At 38.8% G+C, this 21,414-nt stretch overlaps 1 non-coding gene across 1 annotated transcript; it reads right to left on the minus strand.

The window, feature by feature from the left end:
• Positions 1 to 21,071: 21,071 nt before the first annotated feature.
• On the minus strand, positions 21,072 to 21,190 carry LOC121772784. Its single transcript, XR_006044398.1, has one exon. It is a non-coding gene; the product is annotated as a 5S ribosomal RNA (ribosomal RNA).
• Positions 21,191 to 21,414: the final 224 nt, after the last annotated feature.

A 21,414-nucleotide genomic window follows, 5' to 3' on the forward strand; every position in this document is an offset into this window, starting at 1 on the left:
ATCATAGTACTAAAAGATTTAAGTATTGAAACATGATTCAAAAACCTAGCAGCGGAAATAAAGTTCAAAGGGAGAGTCAAGGATCACGCCTATGTATGAAGACACGACGCATCCTAAGGCTAGCTCAACATCCTCCGCAACATCCTGCTCAACCTGCACATAAGAAAATAATATGCAGGGCTGAGTACTTGATGTACTCAATGGGCTCATGCCGAAACATTTTAATAAGTTATGTCATCCATACCAGTGATCTCGAGTTTTATATAGTAAGAAATATCACGAGAACACAAAAATCCAAGTCTGGCCAGAAAATTTATCTCCTCATTTTCCACATCAATCAATCAATCACATCCTCTTACCATAGTGCGATGAAAGTGTGGCCACACTATTCGCCCACGAGACCGGCTGACTAGCAAGGACGGCTCACGATCCCCTTTGTGCACACAGCCTGATAGGGTTTGCTGCCCTACTCAGACCCGAATTCGTTTATCATAGCCCTATAGCCTAATGGAGCGAACTCACAAACTAGGCATCAAGCACAATCTCAACATAGCCCTATAGCCTAACGGAGCAAGCTCAAACGAACTAGGCATCAGGCAAAAATCTCAACATCAAAACAATCACGGCATGACATAACACTTTAAACCACCCTTATAACACCACATCATATTTTCGGAAAAATAAAGAGGTTTGAAAAGAAGCCCACCTCGATCGCTTAGCAAAATCACAACCCAACTTATAGCAACTCACGATCCTCGAGTTCACGAGTACACAACACCCTTGTCAATGACAACACAAGTCAGCCTTCCACAACAACATTTTACTATGCATGTCCTATCGTTTTCTCTCTCATCGTTTTTCTCACATTCCCCAACCCAACATACGTCACAAAGGTGTAAAGACACACGTAACACATTCCAACTTATCACAAGTGGTTTCAACATTTAAACACGTTCCTTGGACATACATGCATCATATAATACTTTTAAACTTGAAACTAGGTGTCAGTTTAACAAGGCAGAAAACTGGAAGAACTGCGCGACCGTTTTGTAAAAATCACTATAAATTCACCCGACCTTATATGAAGCTAAATTTTGGTCACAATACAGAGGACACATTCAAGTTCATCCATGAAAATTTTCACACCGAAATCACGTCATTTAGTCACTCATATCACATATTAAACGCTCTGGTCGGAACATATAATTTCTGACAGCACTGCGCAGTTCATATGAAAAATTTATCATAAATTCATCCAATGCCCGAAAAGGCTGAAAATTTAACACGACTCAGAAGACACTTCAAAGTTTCATCTAGTTTAAGAATCACATGAATCGGAGGTCATTTGGTCAGTCAAACAGAAAACGAAACATTCTTGGCAAGAACACGAGTTTCTGGCAGATTTGCGCAGTCAACTTCATAAATTTATTAAAAATTCTTTTTTTGATAAAAAGCGCTGAAATTCACAAGAGACACAGGTAACACCTTGAAGTTTACTCAGTAAAATTTTCATATCAAAATTCGGCCGTTTGATAGGTCAATTACTCATCAGAAGCTACTGGTCGAACATCACAGATAACAGATACATAATTTCTAAATTAGGGTTTCCTTCTCAATCATCCAAACACCAATTCTCATGCTTATAACACACAATCATGCTTGATAAGACTCTCTTAAACATGTTTGCACATAAACTTACATCATTCACCAAAGATTCCAATCAAACTTCACACAATTCAATTGAAACGCATATTTATCAAGGTTTTCAAGCAAACTCACTTTTCCCCCCGATTAAACTTGCGATCTACGATTCCTACACCCACTACATGCATGTAGGATTCAAGAACATGGTTCAAATGAAAAGAATGAGGAAAAGTGAAGCCAATATACCTTCTTTGACAAAATGAATCGGTAGAACCAAGAAACGAGGTGATTCGTCGTAGATTCTTGAAAATAAACATCAATGGATGCAAGAAACAATGGTGGAAGAAGTTTTTTTTGGAGAGAATGTGGAGAGGGAGGAGGGAGGCATTAAAATTGAGGGAGAATGGTGGCTAGGGTTTAGTTTAGGTGTTTTTATAGGATTAGGGTTAGGTTTAAAATCAATTAATTAATTAATTGTGGGGAAAAATACAATTAAATAAATCCCACACTTAAAAGAATAAAATAAGCATGTGGGAAGGGGAGGAAATTTTTGAAAATTCCATGTAGGAATAGCAAGGAATTTATTTGGTATTTACTTGGAGAGAATATATTCACAACTTAGGAAATAAAAGTGAATATTTCATAAACAAGGGAACAAAATAAATTAAATCTCCAAGTATGAAAATAATGGAGGGGGGCCAAAAATTTCCATAGGGAATTGCACAAGGAAATTATTTAAATCCCCAATTAAAAGAATAGGATTTAAATTAGGCAATTTATTTATAGGAAAAAGGCTCCCATAATATAGGCAACAATGAATTAAATTCCCACATGGAAAATATTGCATAGGGGGCGTGTGATATGGAAGAAAAGTAGGAGAAAAATATTCACATCCCCAATTAATTAGACATAGGAATTTATTTGAATAAAAAGGGATTCCACAAATTAGGAAACAAATAAAATATTCTCCAAAATTTAGTGGAGGGGCCGAAAATTGCTAACCAAAAGGAATGTCCCAGCTCTCTATTTATTTTAGGTGAAGAAATAAATTATAACATGATTTAATTGGATTAAATTCAAAGGAAGAGAGTCAATAAAGCACCAATTAAATCAAATGAAAATAATTCTTTCTCATATAGGAGATTTTCGAAAACTCCCAAGGAAAATAAAAATGGAGTTCGAATTCCATGTAGTACCATTTAGGGGTCATTTGGTTTGGATTTAATTTGGATAATTATCCCAAGACAATTAATTAAATCCAAGAAATGAAATACTATTTCAATAATTAGGAAGGGCCGAAAATTCCAATGAATTGGCTCGAAAAATAATAAATGCATGATCCTATTAATTATTTCCCCACATTGGAAAATATAAAACATCAAGCTCATCATCCCACATTAACCACGAAAATTTATTTCACGCAAAACACTTAATCACATAGAAACGAAAGTTTCATAATTCCAAGAATCCAAAATTCGAATAACATATAAGAAGAGTCACAAAAATTTGGGATGTTACAGTACTAGGTTACTATAAAAGGCTAAACAGAAAAGTAGAGAATAAGTGGTAGTTGTGGTGACTAGGCTGACAGATCTGCAGGGTGTACTAAAGGTGAAGGACAAAAAGCAAAAAGCATCTAAAAAGCAAAGTGGTCCCAAACTTGGATATGGACATCATCTTCTTCAACAACCACAAACTAAAATCAGTAAACAAACCAGATTCAGCATCATAAAAATGCAGATTAATAACTCGCGAACACAGATCTAAAACAACGAAATCAAATCTGAAATCAAACACCGGAGCTGGACTTCTGCATACTGGTCAACATGGACGAACGATTCGGAAATTAAAACTAAGCTTTGTATGCAACGATTTACTTCACAATCAAACAGTGCCAGATTATACTATCCTAGAGAAACTTGCTACGTAAAACAGAAATTAAAGATTCAGCACTTAAAACACCAAGAAACTTTAGATCTAAGCTAACTAGGCAAGGAAGGAAAAGAAAACAACACCATAAACGAAACGGAAATCAACTTCATAGCATAAACACGTTCGGATCTTCAACAAGCACTTCAAAAGCAGAAAATATCCCAAAAGCAACAAAGATCCAACGTAAGGAAAATGCAAGTAAATTAAACTACGAAAGTGAAATAAAAGTGTTTTGCCACTCCGGGCGATGGAATCTCTAAACTATGATCTTGCTGGCTGGAACAAGGATGACTGGTACTCCGGGAACATCTGGGAACATTTGGGCGTCTGGTGATCATGGCTGCGGCGAGGCAAGAAGCGGGACACGGCTGAAAGACTGGTATTACCGAGAGAACTCTCTACCTAAAGATGGTGGTGAATGAGTGAATGTGTATATATCATTCTCTCTCCTTCTTGGCTTCCTTTTATAGGGAGGCTTTCCCTTGATTTTTAGGGTAAATCCTCATTGCAAGTTGAATTCTTTGCCCTTAACTGTGGGTAAACCGTCCCAGCTATCCGTCTTCTCCATCTCAAGCCGTTTCAGCACGAATACTGATCAGTATGAGATCATGCTGGCGCCCTTTTTCACCTGAACATTCCGAAACTTCCCTACTGGCTAGAACACTTAACCTGTACACTTTGAGCAACTGTTTTGCAGATATAATCAATTTTGCACATCATACTGACCCGTAACAAAGGCCTAGAATACGACTTATCAGAGAGCGACCGAAGGGAGCGAGATAGAGTAATCAATATCTGTTCGGCGTTGTCTAAAATTTCTGACAGAGAGCTTCTCGGCTTTACTCGCTTTCTATTTTCTGAAATTGCCAGCTTAGTTTAATTCCGTGTTGTTCCGTAGTTAAAGTTTTGATCTCTTTTGTATTCCGCATGTTCACAGCACTGTTCTGAGTTTTGGTTATAAAAATCGGAGTTGTTTTGTTTTTGTCATCTTGTTTACTGTTCCAGTTCAGTTTCATTTTTTTTGTAGCATGCCTAGGTAGTTAAGTTCTTATTTCTGCCTATCGCTTACTTGATCCATTAATTGTGTGAGCATGATGAGTAACTTGATCAAGTAGTTAGTTTACATTCTTCCTAGCATAAATCGAGTAGCGTAAAAACTCCCAACTTAAAGTGTGGCAGCAGCCGAACCCTGTTCACTACTCACACACTCGATACACCGGTTTCTTTGTGGGATCGACCCCGTACTTGCCGCTTTACTGTTAAAGTAGTGCGAGATTGGGAGTTATAAATTATATTGGTGGCGAGTGAGAGCAAGAACGCCTTGAACAAATAGCAACGACATTTGCTAACTGATCCACCTAATCGTTTATTTTCCATATAACTTGATCCATTCATTTTGCGCTTCTCAACCGAACACCAGGAACGAGCAATGAATTAAGATCAGTAGTGGGAGTCAAATCTTAGTTGACTACTCCAAGCATTCTTCTAAAAGAATAGGATAGTCATATAAGAAGATATCGAAGTCTTTCGAAGACAAGTTCGATAAATGAACAGTTTTACTCAATAACACCTTATTATTGATGAGATATACGTTGGAAGCAACAAGTTATACCTTAAAGAAACAATCATAACATCAATACCTTCTACAACACACGAGTTTTGGACTAGAGGCAAGTCTAGTCCAGCACATCTCAAGATGTGGAGTTATTCCCACATATGTTTTGGAAAAGGTATCCAAGTAATTGGAGTTGTGTACTGAGGTATGTTTTAAGGTTGTCCCAAATGATAGAAAAGGTACAGGTTTTATAATCTTCACGGCAAGATACGTGTTTGTTTACACAAATACTAGAGTCTTTGATGAAGATTATGAGAAGAACTACAAGCCTAACAAGCATGATAATTCTCAAGATAATGAGAATATCTATTTTCCATCTTAACCAAGAAGTCATACCATTAGAAACTTATGCGCAAAGAAAATCAACGTTTGTGCGTAAGATTGTAAGAGTCATGTCGTAGTGGGAGCGTTCTTTGGGAACATAGCAAGTTCATGGGTCTACGAGAGTCTTTAGACTTAGTCTTAGATCGACTTAAACATAATCTTTGTAACTACAAGGACATATTGGCTCATTCAGATAATCGTTTTTAACAAAATGATAGATTCTGAATACACAAGAATATTTGCAAGACTTGTGATACTACCCATAGACTATTTCAGTCAGTGGGAGCTAGTGGATCTGCCAGTGTAAACATAGATCTTAAAATGCTAGAATAATGGCTAAAGGGTTATACCCAGAGAGAATCATTTTCTTGCCTGCCATTTTGCCTATTAAGTCGATCTGTATCATATTGTCTATTGTAGCCTACATAAACTAGGATGTATGTACTATGATTGTCAAGAGAATATCTGCATGGAACATCTTAATGGTTACGTAATACATGGCAATAAACACGTGATTTAGAAGCTTAAGTATATCATTTATGGTCTTAGGCAAACATCTAAATCATAGAAAAAGTGTTTCTTCCACATTGTCAAATCTCTTGAGTTTAACTAGTGCCCTTACATAGCTACAAGTACAAGAAAGTTGAAAGTGCACTATATTTGGTATTCTTGGTACTCTACGATGATGACATCTATAAAAGTTGATAAACAACCAAGAGGGTTATCTAGTGTAGGAAACTAGTCATCTACCTAGTTTAAGGATGATGGATTTAAGATAAACTAGTTACATTCTAAGAATCTAAGTCATTAGAATGCTAGAAAAAGAATGTTATGTTTTCTTGAAGAATCCTATATCTACACAATACTTAGACACTTTAGCATTGAAAATTTCAAGAAAAGTTTTTATTTTTCTAGATGGAATTATCTTGTCTCTAGTTAAAAGTTTTTGAACACTGAATGAGATCAAGAGGATGTGACATGTTCCGTAGTTGGAAGTCCATGTATGCTATGTGTGTAATAATTTAGATATTAGCTTTGCCGTTGGCATATAAGCTTGATATCATTTTAACCATGGCCAAGGGCATTGGATTGGGTAAAGAATATATTATAGTATTTGAAGAAAACTAAACAGTATGCTTTAGTTTACCTGACATCCGTGTTATGTCCTTCAGACGACAATAACTTTTGAACCGGAAGGAGTTACAGGACCCATAGCATATCATGGCGAAGCTCTTGCCGAGCCCCATGTCCTCAACTGCGCGAAATGCCTGCCACTATTGCCAGGAGCAAAAAAAAGGTCGTTTCGAGCCATTTTTGGGCACTTTTTGACTAAGTGTTAACGTTATGAGTTGAAAATTGAGTCATGAAGGAGTGTGATTACATCACAAAATATATCATGAAAATTACAAGTGCGGTTTCATTGGAAACTGCTAAGGTAGTTGTTCATCTCATTCATTACATAATAGCTTTGAGTCTAGGAGATCGTGGAACCTTCAGAATTCGGTCGTTGAACACACTTTTCTTACTTCAAAACCTCAACCCACTATACTATTGGTTAGTATAGGGAAGTAAAGGATCGATCCCACGAGAACGGATGTGTTAGCACGCATTAAGAGGATTTTGGGAGAGTTTGGCTGCTGCCACGCAACAAGTGGGTTGAGAAATTAAACTATTAGACTTAGGAAATCAGAAGCAGGTTACTCCATCTACTGGACCTAAAAAACATAAAAAGAACGTAAGCATGCATGGGTAACAAGAAGGATGATTTAACTAAAGAAACGCAACAAAGCGTGAATATGCAGTGGGGACCATTTTCCTAAATTACGCAGTACGATGGAAAAGCTGCAAAAAGTAAAAACACAGACGACATATCCGACTATTACCTAACTTCTACCATCATCTTCTCCAACAATTAAAATAACAGAGCTGAAAACAGAGTATCAAGCATACGAAACAGAGCGATCATAGAATCTGCTGCAAACATTACGATCGAACACGAACGACTAGATCTAAACTACTGGGCAGAGCAAACAAGCAGAAAATAGTAATTATCCATAACCATGCAAAATTCAGAATGTCTCAACTTAGATCCACAACTCCTTTTAACAATTCTACTCAGATCAACAAAGAAAAACACTCCAATATGTCAAATCCATACTCCTTAACTCCGATTCAAACAATTCAACGACAAACCAACTTCGATCAACCAGATCTCTACTCCGATTCAAACAACAGTTGTGAAAAGTACCCAAAACAGTAAATACCAACAATCAAACATCAAAAGCAGCTGAACAGAAAACATGAAATTCCATAGCAACGATAGTCAAAGTTCAACACAGAAGCAATAAACGCCGAGCTTCTAAAACGGTGAAGTCTCGGCTTAAAGCAACGGAAAGCAACGGAAAGCAACGAAAAATGATAAATTGTATCTTCGCCCTTCACGAGGACGGTGTTACACCACAAAATCCAAGCTAGACCACCACGAATTCCCAGAATTTTACCCCATAAGTATCTAAGTGCGCAGAGAAATGATGTGTGTGCGTGATGAGCTAAGAACGAAAGGTGAATGATGATCCCCTCTCTTCATGTTGTCTCTATTTATAGTTGAGGCTCGAACCTCTAGGGCAGTTCCTCTGCTGAATTGTTGATTTTTCCCTCCTAGAAAGTCCTTTAAATGTAACATCCCAAATCTTTGTTACTCTTCTTATATGTTATTCGAATTTTGGATTCTTGGAATTATGAAACTTTCGTTTCTATGTGATTAAGTGTTTTGCGTGAAATAAATTTTCGTGGTTAATGTGGAATGATGAGCTTGATGTTTTATATTTTCCAATGTGGGGAATAATTAATAGGATCATGCATTTATTTTTTTTTCGAGCCAATTCATTGGAATTTTCGGCCCTTCCTAATTATTAAAATAGTATTTCATTTCTTGGATTTAATTAATTGTCTTGGGATACTTATCCAAATTAAATCCAAACCAAATGACCCTAAATGGTACTACATGGAATTCGAACTCCATTTTTATTTTCCTTGGGAGTTTTCGAAAATCTCCTATAGGAGAAAGAATTATTTTCATTTGATTTAATTGGTGCTTTATTGACTCTCTTCCTTTGAATTTAATCCAATTAAATCATGTTATAATTTATTTCTTCACCTAAAATAAATAGAGAGTTGGGACATTCCTTGGTTAGCAATTTTCGGCCCCTCCACTAAATTTTTGAGGATATTTTATTTGTTTCCTAATTTGTGGAATCCCTTTTTATTCAAATAAATTCCTATGTCTAATTAATTGGGGATGTGAATATTTTTTTCTCCTACTTTTCTTCCATATCACACGCCCCCTATGCAATATTTTCCTTGTGGGAATTTAATTAATTGTTGCCTATTTTATGGGAGCCTTTTTCCTATAAATAAATTGCCTAATTTAAATCCTATTCTTTTAATTGGGGATTTAAATAATTTCCTTGTGCAAATTCCTTATGGAAATTTTCGGCCCCCACCATTATTTTCATACTTGGAGATTTAATTTATTTTGTTCCCTTGTTTATGAAATATTCACTTTTATTTCCTAAGTTGTGAATATATTCTCTCCAAGTAAATACCAAATAAATTCCTTGCTATTCCTACATGGAATTTTCAAAAATTTCCTCCCCTTCCCACATGCTTATTTTATTCTTTTAATTGTGGGATTTATTTAATTGTATTTTTCCCCACAATTAATTAATTAATTGATTTTAAACCTAACCCTAATCCTATAAAAACACCTAAACTAAACCCTAGCCCCCATTCTCCCTCAATTTTCGTGCCTCCCTCCTCCCTCTCCACATTCTCTTCAAAAAACTTCTTCCACCATTGTTTCTTGCATCCATTGAAGTTTATTTTCAAGAATCTCCGACGAATCACCTCGTTTCTTGGTTCTACCGATTCGTTTTGTCAAAGAAGGTATATTGGCTTCACTTTTCCTCATTCTTTTCATTTGAACCATGTTCTTGAATCCTACATGCATGTAGTGGGTGTAGGAATCGTAGATCGCAAGTTTAATCGGGGAGGGAAAGTGAGTTTGCTTGAAAACCTTGATAAATATGCGTTTCAATTGAATTGTGTGAAGTTTGATTGGAATCTTTGGTGAATGATGTAAGTTTATGTGCAAACATGATTAAGAGAGTCTTATCAAGCATGATTGTGTGTTATAAGCATGAGAATTGGTGTTTGGATGATTGAGAAGGAAACCCTAATTTAGAAATTGTGTATCTGTTATCTGTGATGTTCGACCAGTAGCTTCTGATGAGTAATTGACCTATCAAACGGCCGAATTTTGATATGAAAATTTTACTGAGTAAACTTCAATGTGTTACCTGTGTCTCTTCTGAATTTCAGCCCTTTTTATCGAAAAATGAAATTTTAATAAATTTTTGAAGTTGACTGCGCAAATCTACCAGAAACTCGTGTTCTTGCCATGAATGTTTCGTTTTCTGTTTGACTGACCAAATGACCTCCGATTGATGTGATTCTTGAACTAGATGAAAATTTGAAGTGTCTTCTGAGTCGTGTTAAATTTTCAGCCTTTTGGGGTATTGGATGAATTTATGGTAAATTTTTCAAATGAACTGCGCAGTGCTGTCAGAGATTGTATGTTCCGACCAGAGAGTTTAATATGTAATATGACTGACTAAATGACGTGATTTCGGTGTGAAAATTTTCATGGATGAACTTGAATGTGTCCTCTGTATTTTGATCCAAAAATTTAGCTTCATATGAGGTCGGGTGAATTTATAGTGATTTTTACAAAACAGTCGCGCAGTTCTGCCAGTTTTATGCTGTGATAAAAGGACACTTATTTTCAAGTTTAAAAGTATTATATGATGCATGTATGTCCAAGGAACGTGTTTAATGATGTGATCACGTGAGATACGTTGAAATATATTATGGTGTGTTTTTCCATCTTTGTGACGAACGTTGGGTTGGGTAATTTTGAGAGAACGGTGAAAGAAACGATAGGACATGCATGGTAATATGTTTTTGTGGAAGGCTGACTTGTGTTGTCGTTGACAAGGGTAATTGTGTATTCGTGAACTCGAGGAACGAGAGTTGCCATAAGTTGGATTGTGAATTTGCTAAGCGATCGAGGTGGGCTTTCTTTTCAAACCTCTTTATTTTTCCGAAAATATGATGTGGTGTTATAAGGGTGGTTTAAAGTGTTATGTCATGCCGTGATTGTTTTGATGTTGAGATTTTTGCCTGATGCCTAGTTCGTTTGAGCTTGCTCCGTTAGGCTATAGGGCTATGTTGAGATTGTGCTTGATGCCTAGTTTGTGAGTTCGCTCCGTTAGGCTATAGGGCTATGTTGAGATTGTGCTTGATGCCTAGTTTGTGAGTTCGCTCCATTAGGCTATAGGGCTATGATAAACGAATTCAGGTCTGAGTAGGGCGCAAACCCTATCAGGCTGTGTACACAGAGGGGATCGTGAGCCGTCCTTGCTAGTCGGCCGGTCTCGTGGGCGAATAGTGTGGCCACACTTTCGTCGCACTATGGTAAGAGGATGTGATTGATTGATTGATGTGGAAAATGAGGAGATAAATTGTCTGGCCAGACTTGGATTTTTTGTGTTCTCGTGATATTTCTTACTATATAAAACTCGAGATCACTGGTATGGATGACATAACTTATTAAAATGTTTTCGGCATGAGCCCATTGAGTACAACAAGTACTCAGCCCTGCATATTCTTTTTCTTATGAGCTGGCTAAAGACCCTAGGATACGTTGTGTCGTCATACATAGGCGTGATCCTTGACTCTCCCTGAACCTTATTTATCCGCTGCTATGTTTTAAATTATGTCTTAAGACCTTAATCTTTTCGTGTTGTGTTTGAACATGTATGGCGGTGTTAGGTTTAAATGAGTGTTTACGTTGTCTTTCTGAAAATGGTCTTTTCCGAGATTTAAGTTAAATGTTCGTTTTACCTTAGTTTTTTTATATATATAGTTGTATTTCTTAAGTCAAATTTTTCCGGTGCCCTTTATAAAAGTATGTTTCTTTACGGCTTTTAAAAAAAAATGACCTTAAACTTCTTTAAACTAAGTTGTTTTTCTTCTTTAAGTCTTAAGTTGTTCTTTTAAACTGTTGTCCATGCATGTCGGTCACGATCGCTGCGTTTGTGATACCCCTGGTATGGGCGGTCGTGACATTAAACAAGACACTTTTCTTCTCACAACTGCTTCCTTGATCTCCTGGGTCAGGTTGCAACTGGCTTCTTCACTCCACTTTTCCTTCAGTTTCTTCTGCCTGGTGGATTTTTGCTTCTGTTCCCTTGACCTGGCAGATTCTCTGAGTACCTGAACTTAAAACATATATTAGTTCACAGAAATCATAGAATTTAACCCCATAACCGATGCATGAAATTGGCCTTATCAACCGTGAATACGAGTACGCCTATGAGTATTATATTTTGTTATGATTACTCTAGCCATGTGTCTAACTCGAGGGAAACATGATCTGATAAAGCTAAGCAATCACATAGAGAGGAAATATGAAATTAATTAAGGATTAAGTGCGCAGCTAGACATTATGGTTACCAAGATATCATCAGAGAGCAACCTGGCAGAATTTTTCACAAAATGCCTATATGGTAATATGTTTTACACATGAGGTGAAAAGTATGGTAGTTCGATGTACCATGGTCCGAGACCTTCTTAGAGTATAAGTGGGAGAGTTTTGGCAGTGGGTATACTCAAAACCATGATTTTGAGTATAAGTGGGAGATTTTTAGAATTGGTATACTAAAAAGCATATTTCGAGCATGTTGCACGGATAGAATTGCTTGTATACAATAAACTCTACAATCCACTTTTAACACAATGAGAGAAGAAGTAATTTTATCGCATTGGTGTTTGCTTATGCATTTATAAGATGTTTCACGAACATTTAAATGTATAAGAAGTAAACAAGTCTAATTCTTATGCATAGTAGACTAGTCGTGAACGACATTCGTAGAAGGTGACGCAGTCGGTCCTTTGTAGAAGAGAAATAGAATTTCACAACCTAGATAGGCTTTGGCTACCTATCATGAAAGGTTGCAGTGTCAGTCCGCATGTTTCCTTACCTTAGAAAATAAACGACACTGGTGTGGTATAGCACTGGAAGATCTTTCTTGCTATTTACTGAAAGACAAGGTCTCGGTGATAGTTATTTCTTAATCATTGTTGACATAACATTGAGCATACGATATTGAATATGCACTACTTTGATTTATCAAATGGTGCGGATTTTTCGCAATCCAAGAATCCTAATACCTTGGGTTGTGGTGATCAATGTCTAGAGGCGCTAGTATTGTTATTGCAATGAATCGTGTGTTGGGTGAGTCTAGTTTGTTAATATCCTCAAGAGGTGTTCGAAAAAGGTTTTATTATTCAGAAACCCAGCTGGTTGGAATTTATTCCTGAATTATAAATAAAGATTTTGAAATAGACAACTCTTGGAAAAAGATATTAATTAATTAAAGTCAAATAGCAGACTTTAATTAATTAATGGTTATATCTTAAACACGAGAAATAATAAATGAAAGAGGTAAAGCCCGTATTACTCGTAATTTGGGTTTGGACGGGCAGTCAATATTATCTTACTGTAGTGGCTGATAATAATATTCTGTCGAACTTGTATTAAATTGAGGCTCAATTTAATTAGTAAAAGTCCAACAGGTTTGGCCCAGTCCAACCTCCATGGTGTTACGTTTAGTATACTGAAAAGCATGTTTCGAGCAAGTTCGCGCGAATATAATCTTTCTTGTATACGGAAAACTCTACAATCCACTTTTAACCCGATTCAATATTATTCGAGCAGTTTGCATGAATAGAATCAGTAAATGCATATATTGGGTAGTGGTGATTAATATATAGCGGTGCTAGGATTGCTATTATGTTGAATCGTGCGCGAGGTGAGTCTCGTTTGATAATGTCCTCAAGAGGAGCTTGAACAAGGTTTTATTATTCGGAAACTATCCAGTTGGAATTTAATTATTCCATGAATAATAAATAAGTGTTTCTTGCTAAGTCCACTCTTGGAATTGATAAGATGTTAATTAATTAAGTTCATAGCAGACTTTAATTAATTAACGGACATTTATATCTTAAGCTCGAGAAATAAATAATAAACAAAATGGAAACCCAGATTACTTGTTATTTCGGGTTTGGATGGGGAGGTCAATATTACTTCTGTAGTGGCTGCTCGTAATATTCCAATATAAGCTTGTATTAAATTGTGGGTTCAATTTAATTAGTAAAAAGCTAATTGGGGAGCTCATATCCCTGACAGGACCCAATATGAACTTAATATAAATAGGAGAATAAATGAGACATAAAACACAATTTTTAAAAGATGAAATTTTCGTCCCTTCTCTTTTTGAAGGAGGACGAAATTTTATAATTTTCTCCTCCGTGAGTTTTTCAGCTCCTCCCCAATGAAAAAGTTCTGCCTCTTTATTCGAGTCCTAGTATTTTGATAAGATCAGCCCACTCTGATATCGAGATACAGTTTGGGAACTAGTCAGAAGATGTGTGGTCTAGTATTGAAGATCATCGTGGAGAAGGTGCGAGCAATCGACGATTCTTTAGAGAATCAAATCGGTAACTCTAAACCGTAGAATTCATGTTTTAGGATTTATATTCTTTAAGCATGAATTATTTTTGTACTAGTATGCAATTCTATGTTAACATGTTAATAGATTAATCTCATAATATGTCAAATAGATCCTACGTCTGATTTATTTGTTTTGTATAAGTCTTCCGCTGTACAAGGGGCACCAAACCCCAACACATGGACCCTAATCTTACCCATTATAACTCAATATAAAAGGATATTAATAATTAATTCCCTCATAATTTTCCTGACCTACTTTCACCGGCAGTGGGAATTTTCAGTTCTTCACAGATCTGAAGTTCTATCTCCTTTCTAATCAATCCCTTTTCGATTCTGACAAGCTTTACTCACCCAAAGGTCATAATATGAGTTCGGGATACAGATTAGAAGGTTCGTGGTTGAGTACGAAGAACATCAGGTGGAGAAGGCGTGAGCAATCGACGATTCTTTGGAGAATCAGACCGGTAATCCTAAACTGTAGGAAATTCATGTTTTAAGTTTTAATTACTTTTACATGAATTATATCTGTCCTAGCATGCAATTTTGTGTTTAACATGTGATAAATTTATCTCATAATCTGTCAAATAGATCCATATGTATGATTTATTTGTCAATGCATGACTTTCGCTGTGCAAGGGGCACCCTTTTCCTTTCTACCAATCACCCCTCACGTATTCTTTCCCCTTCTGCCTTATCACTCTCCGTCTCTTCTTCTTTGTTGTCGTCTTCTGCAAGCAGATCATGTGAGGAGAAGGAAGTAAGAAAAGCGGCTTGGGTATCGGATAGGGATGCAGTTTCGCTCAAACTCTCGAGAGAAACTGGGTTAGAAGGGGAATTTTCCTCGTCCCTAATATTGGCGGCCTGGTAGGTGAACGGGTATCTCATCTCTCCCGTGGGTCTGAATTTTCTCCTTATACCCTTAAAATTTTCTGAGTGTGACTCGCCTGGGACGTCTCCAGAGGCTGAGTTGTATAGGTGATTGGTAAGACCATCGATTGGGGGGGGTCATGGGCGTCTTGGTTTCTGGGCGAGGAGTTGACGGGACCAGCCGGCTGGGTAATTTTTGGATTGGGTGGAAGCGGATAATTTGTCCATCGTCGGCGTTGGAGAACGGCTTCGCCTGAACCTGAGGGAAAGGAAATTAAGATTTTTTACGATTTTTGAGAGGGTTAGCAAGACGTGAGAATGTGGGAGAGAGATGTGCTAAATAGATGTATAGGGGGAAGAGGGAACGGTTGCCATAACATCTGTGACTGTTCGCCTCTCTGCGCCAAATTTCAAATTTCAAGATTATATGAATAATTTCCTTTTTACCTTTACCGGTTAAAAACAAACTTGCGCAGTAATCTTCTCTCTCTCACTCATTCTATCAACTCCAAACTTAAAATCAAAGGAAAGAAAACAAATTAAAAGATACTATGGAATTCTAGCTGAGAATTTGTGAAGATTCCGATAAATACTAAGGTGAGATTAAAAACGCCCCCAGATACATCCACATATTTGAAAGATATTTTTACCATTTTCTAAAATTAATTTGTTTGGGATTTTCTTAAAAAGAGAGCAGGAAATAATAATAAAAAAATTATTTCAAGTCTCGGACAATTCTCGGGATCCACTTGATCCAGTGCCTTGCCCATACATGTGTATTGAGTTGAGCAAGCGAATCGCAAGAATTGTTCAACAACTATTTATCTACTTGATCAAGCTAAATATGCGGGATGGGATTTCTCCCGTTACGCATACTACAGATTTTTTTACCATTACTCTTTTCAGATGGATCATTAAGAAAAAGTTATAGACCAGGATACTTCCCTGAAACTTTACACTTCCTAGGAGGTGGTGGATCAATCCACTTGCAGGTTGATCTTTGCTTGTCTGAGCTTGATTGGTATCGATTCCTGCCAAGTGTGAGGGAGTAGTACTTTCTGCTTCACTCGCCGCCATCGCACCCTTGTGCTCATTAGTCAGAAGCTTCCTTCCCTCCTCGCAGTTATCCATCATTTGGTTATCGTTGTCGTCTTCACCCTTAACATGATCAAGTGACTCTGAGTTTACTTTCAACTTGATCAGTTCATGGGTCGGCAAACCGTTATGGGAATGATTCTTAATTGGAGATCCCGATACAACTTTTTTCTAGCAGTTCTTCCTGTCCATCGATTCCTCCAAGGGTACATCACCATCACGATAGCCCCCTTTTTCTTATAATTCATATAAGTTCCCTGAACCTTCCTCTTTTCCTTGGGGCGCAATCCATGGTCAGAAGGATTTCTCCTCTTAGGCGGTTTAGGCCACTGCCTCAGCTGCTTACAATAGAGTAGTTTCAGCTCCTCTTCTAGCCTTTTCATTTTCTGGGATTGGCCCTTCTTCTTCGCAGCACTCATCCGATTTGTCTATCACTGGGGTGGTTTTTGTACCAGTACATTCTTCCCTTCCATTCCAGACACAAGCCTTTCCACCTTCTCATCGAGTTCATGCACTGTTCTTGCCTGGAGGAAGAATAATGTAGCGCCGAGTCCCACGTAATGCTTAATGACCTCTTCGTCCTTTTCTTGAGGTTCATTATCCCCCCCTTCTGGAATTTCCCGTGATGTTTCATCATTAAGGGTGTGGCGGTCGACTCTCTTCAGCTTGGGACCCCTCCCCTACTGGTTCTGCTTCAGTGGTTCTTACCTCTTCCTGCTCTTCCGGTGGCTTCTCTGACTCGTGTTCAGTACTCGATGGCTCCCCTTTCTCGGGTTTGTGTAGACCTTAGTCATCTAACCTCTGCTCATCCCCCCGGGATCTTGCTCTGTCCTCTTGTATCCCCTTCATCATATCACCTAGTAAGGAAACTTGCTTGATCATCTCGTCCATGCTGATCTTTTGATTTCAAGCAATGCCTCATGCTCTGTTCATCATTTGATTTCAAGCAACGCCTACTGCTCTGCTGAGATACGATCAATCCCTTGATCCTTTCCTCGGTAGAATTTGTATGCCGATTCATGTCCAAGGGTAGCTCAAAGTTTTGTATAGGATGCGAGTGGTATTGATTTTGACTGGAATAGGCTTGGCTCAGGTGAGACTGGGAACTCTGAACCTGCCAGTACTCACCTTGCCATGTTGAGGCATGATCTTCGGCATCAGAAGGCCATCGCTGATGGGGTTAATTTTGTGAAGAAGGATGATGGCTGGGGCAGTTGGACTGATACGTCGGTTGACTAGATTCATAGTTCTAGAAGTCGGGGTAAGGTTGGTAGTCTTGGTATTCCATTTTCCATACGGGCATCTGGGTGGTATTTGGATACGACTCTGATTGGTAGGGTAAAGGTAGGTATCCTTCTATCCAGCTCCATTGAGGCGGGGTTATGATGTTCTCCCTTCCTCCATGGTGTGGGTCATGTTGGCACATACCTGCTTGCCCTCCAAGATTCCAACTTCTGTTGGAATTCCAAATCTCATCCTCATTTTAGCGGTGACTCACTTGATCAGTCTGGGTATGGGCTTTGATTGAATGGGTTTTCGGATGACCTATCTCGATCACTAATTGGAACGCTCTCTCAAGCTTGTCAACCCGATTCCTCAATGGGTCGTCATCTTCTCCCGCGAGAACCTTCGTCTCCTCTCCTTGGATTGAGGTTATTGGTGTATCATCGTATACTCTTTTCGCACTGAGAAGCTTCCCCATGACGATCTTGGCCTCGCTTACTCGGAGTTTGGAAAAACTTCCCCCGCTTGACGAGTTCACCAGGTCTTTGTTTTTTGCGTCCATCCCCTCGTAGAACCTCGAGTAGATCTCTACTTCCAACATGTTAAGGTTTGGGCAGGCATCTAAAAGACCTCTGCATCTGAACCTATATCTACTCAAGCTCTCATCATGCCCCTGGGCAACTTCCTTGATTTCCCTTTGATGCTGGGAAGAACAGATCTAGAAACTCTACCATAAAATCTGACCATGTCATGACGGCTCTCAGCTTGAACCAAATGTCTGTTTCCCCCTTCGAGGAGAGAGTGACGACTCTCAGCTTGAAATCATCCTCACTTGACCCAGGCGACCTTTTCTACATGCTGCAGATTTTGCAGAACTCATGATTGGATTTTCGGTTCCAGCTTCCAAAAACAAAGGTAAGATGGCTAGTAGGTCTAGTTTTACATATACTGCTTCCTGCCCCGAGGTGGTAGAGATGGCAGGTGTTGGTTCGTTGTCCAAGTGGTCATAGAATGAACCTATCTCTGGATCATCCTCCTGCTCGTAACCCATGGTTGCTTCTTTCTTATTCGGGGTGGCCCTTGATTTAGACGGACTCACGGAGGTGATTTCCTGACTTTCTTTACTGCTGGCACCCGAGTCAGTCGACTGGATGGGAGATGGTCTGGATTGGACAGTGTCTGGCTCCACTTCTTCCTCTGGATCATCCTCCTGCTCGTAACCCATGGTTGCTTCTTTCTTATTCGGGGTGGCCCTTGATTTAGACGAACTAACGGAGGTGATTTCCTGACTTTCTTTACTGCTGGCACCCGAGTCAGTCGACTGGATGGGAGATGGTCTGGATTGGACAGTGTCTGGCTCCACTTCTTCCTCTGTTTGCCTCTAGCACTCGGTGCTTTCCAGCTGGGGAAAACAAAAAATAACGAAAAGTTTATTTACAAAATTTACACCAATCCTTTTAAGCAAAACCTGAGATGCTCATCCCATCCAAGTGATACTCTTCCACTGTTGCCCCCCTTGGTCCACACCGGCGGGCTAGCTTCCTTGGGACCAATCGGCAATCGTTCATCATAGATACGAGTGGTTGTTCGCACTTTTGAAAGATATGAGTCGTCTTTACTTTAACTAAAAGCGAAAAAGGAAGAAAAGAAAACTTATCAACAATATTTATACCAAAGTGTCTTGCAACAAATGTTCACAGAATGCCATCCTCTACGGCAATGGTGCCATTTGAAAGTAAGCCTTGTATGATCTCTTGAGTTCTTTTCATGTTCATGTCGTTAATCTGTCAAGCCAACTGAAGTGTGGGCTGATTGTTGTAGATTGATCAAGGCGGAGTATTCAATGGATCCAGCTGATTGATGTCTTCTGTCACTTGCACGTGTCCCATGAACGGACCTAGTGGAGAACCCAACTGATCAACTTAATTCAACCTACTCTTGTTCTGTGAATATGCGAACAGAGGAACTCAAGGGCTTTTAAAAACCTTAACCCACAATACTATTACGTAGTAAAGGGAAGTAAGGGTCGAATCCCACAGAGAAGATGTGTTTTACATTTGTTGAGGACAAGTTGCGGATGACTGCTGCCACGCTTTAAAAGTGGGTTAAGTTGGGATTACTAAGGGTCTAAACAAACTGAGAGACTAACTGAACTAGATTGATCAACTAACCTAACTTGACAGAGGAACTTGTACGATGATTTCCTGAAATAGCCAAATAGAATAAAAGTGAAACTTTACTAACAAACTCATCTTCCTCATATAATCAATTAAAAAACCGAGTAAATCAAATCTGCAGAAACTTCCATCATAACGAACTATGTATAATAAAGCAAACTTGCTGAATTGAACTCACGACTCCAGATCCATGCTAAGAAAGACGACAACATGCACGTGAACGAACTGATCGACCCATAATCATGCATAAATCAAAATTCAACCATCAGATCTAGAAATGCTGTCTTAACATCCATTTGGTGAATCTAAAGATTGTGTACAACACCAATCGCGAGATGCACTCGAATTGATGTAATCCTCGTTACTTGTGAGTAGGTATCGAAGAAATCGTACCCTTCCTTTTGTTTAAAGCTTTTGACTATCAGTTGAGCTTTATACTCAGCCTTAAACTTCCTTTTAAGGAACCATTTGCATCCTAACAGTTTAGCACCTTCAGGTAGATCAACCAAAACCCAAGTGTGGTTTAGCAATATTGAATCAATTTAGCTTTGAACAGTTTCTCTCCAACGCAATCCGTCTGGGCCAATAGAGGCTACTTTTACCGATGTTGGTTCTTCATCCAAGTGTTGGTAGTACTGCATTGTTTAGATGAGGCCTTGTTCGTTTGCACGATTCTAGCTCTTCATCCGCTGATTTAGAACTGGTGGTTTCATCCTCAATTTTCGTCTCAGAATTGGGTGCAACATTTTCTGTCTTTGCGAGGAAATATATTTTCAAGAAAATACAATATTTCTTGACTCGATTGTTGTTCCCACGCTCACAGTCGGTATTTCAGACTTGTGAACGATAAATCGATATGCACTACTATTGAGTGCATACCCAATAAAGATGCAATCAACAGTTTTAGGACCGATTATAACTTCTTTAGGATAACTTCCTTCCCTTCCACAACTCATAAGGAGTAACGTCCTTACCTTTGAGTGTGATTTTGTTTAGGATGTAGTTGGTTGTTAAAACAGCTCCCCAACATATTTTGGGGCATCCCCAAACTTCGGAGTTCTGATGGGATCCGATGCATTAGTGTCGGTATGATCGCATCCATCAATACATCCGCACTTTATTCTTTCATATCGTACGCTCTCGTGCGCAGGTTCTGATCACCCACCCTTCAGACAGCCATAACTTTTGAACCGGAAGGAGTTACGGGACCCACAGCATATGATAGCGAAGCTCTCGCCGAGCCCCATGTCCTCAGCCCGTAACTGTTGCCGGGAGCAAAAAAAGGTCATTTCAGGCAGTTTTGGGCACTTTTTAACCATAAATGCTGTTTTTCGGCACATTTGATCGCATTAGTGCTGGTATGATCGCACCCATCAAACCATCCGCACTTTATTCTTTCATATCGTACGCTCTCGCTGTGGGACTCGCTCGTTATCAACGCGCGAAGAACTTCGTGCCTTCCTTCTTCGCACTGTTCAACCACTAGCAGGTCATCGATTTTCGCACCTCAGTAAGAGCAACTGAAATGATGAAAAAAAAATTGACGTACTCGCAAAAAGGGGTGCAACACGAGGACTTCCCAGGGGGTCACCCATCCTAGTACTACTCTCGCCCAAGCACGCTTAACTTCGGAGTTCTGATGGGATCCGGTGCATTAGTGCTGGTATGATCGCACCCATCAAACCATCCGCACTTTATTCTTTCATATCGTACGCTCCCGTACGCAGGTTCTGATCTCCCACCCTTCAGACGGCCATAACTTTTGAACCGGAAGGAGTTACGGGACCAACAACAAATGATCGTGAAGCTCTCACCAAGGCCCACGTCCTCAACCCGCAACTACTGCTGGGAGCAAAAAAAGGTCTTTTCGGGCCATTTTGGGCACTTTTTGACCATAAATG

The sequence above is a fragment of the Salvia splendens genome, chromosome 16 (assembly GCF_004379255.2).
Source record: "Salvia splendens isolate huo1 chromosome 16, SspV2, whole genome shotgun sequence".
NCBI lineage: Eukaryota > Viridiplantae > Streptophyta > Magnoliopsida > Lamiales > Lamiaceae > Salvia > Salvia splendens.